The following is a 2419-nucleotide window of genomic DNA, read 5'->3' as shown; positions in this document are numbered from 1 at the left end:
TTAGTAAATATTTTAATCCTCCCAACAATGTATGAGGTAGGGATTATAATAATTCCCATTTTACAGTGAGGACCCTGAGGTTAGGAAATTATCCTAACTTAAACGTTAGGTGTAAGCATGAACAGAAAGGTGTTATCAGCCTATAAGACATTCCTTTATGAGTGATACAAGTGCTATATAAATTCAGAGAAAAGAAAAATAGTTTTAGAAAGCCTTGATCAGTGAGTGTGAAGTACGTGGTGGCCCAGTTACTGTGTGGTTGCCCATCTCTCCTCCCTCCGGGGATCAGCACCCCCTTACTTGGGAAGAATTGTTTTCCTCTTCACTGTGAGGTTCTTTCTGGCTATGCGGTGGGGCATACTGCCTCAATCTAACCCTGTTCCTGTCTTTGAGAACCTTGAAATTGAAACCAAGGGAAGAGGATTGCCTCTTGAATGGCAATGAATTTCTCTAAAATCTAGTCTGAGATGCTGATGCCTAGTGCCTGGGTCTGTGGAAGGAGCTGGGCTGTGAGAGCGGAGAATGCTGTTGATATCAACAGAGAGGCAGGTGCTAGGAGCAGAGAGATGGAGGCCTGGAGGGTTTCTGGGCATCTCTGAGGCTTAGGGGTTGGATCATTGTCTTCGTTGCTGGAACAAAGGACTTACCATACCTGCTCTTCTGGGAATGAAACTGTCCTGCTTTGCAAAATAAAATGTCATTAGAAAGAGATCTTAAAAACCCCACACCATAGAGATGTGCACAGATCCCTAGAAGTATTCAGGTTCTGTCTATTGGGTGCTAAACCAAGACTCTCAAGTATGTTCTAAAGAGAAACGGGTGTGTGAAGGCTGTGCACTCCCAGGGAGATAAAAAATTAGGAATTTTATGGGTTGGGCTTGGTGGCTCACACCTGTAATCCCAGCACTGTGGGAGGCCAAAGCGGGTAGATTGCTTGAGCTGAGGAGTTTGAGACCAGCCTAGGCAACATAGTGAAACCCCATGTCTACAAAAACTACAAAAATTAGTTTGGCGTGGTGAGATGTACCTGTAGGCGGGAAGATCGCTTGAGTCCAATAGGGAGAAGGTGCAGTGAACCATGATTGTGCCACTGCACTCCAGCTGGGTGACAGGAACTTTATGGGGAATGGGATGTTGGAGACTGAGTAGAGACTAGAGGAAAAAAAAAACCAAAAACAACCTCCCCCGACTTGCCATACCATTCTTTTAAAAAAAAAGTTAATTGACAAATTAAAATTATATGTATTTATGGGGGTATAATGTGATGTTATGATTTATGTATACATGTAGAATAATTAAATCCAGAGAATTAATATAGTCACCTCAAAACCTATTTTTTTGTGGTGAGAACATTTGAAATTTACTGTCTTAGCAATTTTGAAATATATAATGCTTCACTGTTAACTACAGTAACCATGCTGTGCTGTAGATCTCAACAAAATGTATTCTTCCTGTCTCAACTAAAACATTGTACTCTTTGACAACATTTCTCCATTCCTCTCACTCCCTCCAAAAACACCCATTCTTTATGTTGAAGAGAACGGCTAAAAGTCCCAGCCAGTTTCAACTGACAGCTTCAGTGTTTTCCCCATCACATTTCAATGTTATTAATAAAAAGGGGAGGGGCGATATATAATTCCCACAGGCTGAAAGTACCATTGTAACCACTTTTTTGACTTCACAGAAAAAGTCCTCTTGTTTTCATCTGTAAAATGGGAACTGCATGAATACCATTCTTCTTTTCTTCAGCCTGCAAAGAAAAAACAGATGCAAAGCCTTTTATTAATTGCAAAACGGTATGCAATGTGTGTTATTACTCACAGTTGTCTTACTGTGACCAAACACTTTATGACCCTGCGGCGAGTCAGCCTTACTCTCAGGAAGTGGACAATCTTTGGGGAAGGAGAAGCTGCAGGATATTTCAGGATGGTAGCCTTGGTGGGTCCAAAAATTCTTTGAGAGAAATGGGAGATAGAACTTTCTTCCTGCTTTGGGTTTTATCCTGTTAGTCTTTTCTCTCTTCACTCCTATTTTCTATGGAGAATTTCCTGGTTTTGGAGTTTTGGTGAGTTTTATGGAGAGGAGGCAGAAAATCTTTAGCTCCAGCAGAATGAAAGAATACATGCAAAGGAACCTAGCACAGTACCTGGTACCCAGTTCACTTTTAACTTGGTTTTATTCGTTCACTCCTGGTAGGACATTAATAAGGGTTTTAGCCCCCTCCTATTGAAAACGATTAATTCAGTTAAGAGTCCAGACGGTGTGGACAAATACAGGGTAGGACAAGCCTGTTTCTAAAGGAGGAGCTGGGTAGGGAGGGTGAGAAGGGCGAGAAGAATAGGGAAATACGTGTCGTCTGTGTTGCTGCTGTTGCAACCACCACAACAAACAAACAAGTGAGAAAAAAAAAAAAAAAAAA

At 41.4% G+C, this 2419-nt stretch overlaps 1 long non-coding RNA gene across 1 annotated transcript in view; it reads right to left on the bottom strand.

Moving 5' to 3' along the window:
* Positions 1 to 1333: 1333 nt before the first annotated feature.
* The window catches only part of LOC105522075, a 2726-nt gene continuing 1640 nt past the window's right edge, over positions 1334 to 2419 (bottom strand). The window contains exon 2 of the long non-coding RNA XR_001003380.1: positions 1334 to 1750. This is a non-coding gene — a long non-coding RNA (uncharacterized LOC105522075). The remainder of the gene's footprint in view (positions 1751 to 2419) is intronic.

This window comes from Colobus angolensis, unplaced genomic scaffold, assembly GCF_000951035.1.
Source record: "Colobus angolensis palliatus isolate OR3802 unplaced genomic scaffold, Cang.pa_1.0 Scaffold419, whole genome shotgun sequence".
NCBI lineage: Eukaryota > Metazoa > Chordata > Mammalia > Primates > Cercopithecidae > Colobus > Colobus angolensis.
Note: the sequence above shows the minus strand (reverse complement) of the source record. Positions and strands in the feature narration are given on the sequence as shown.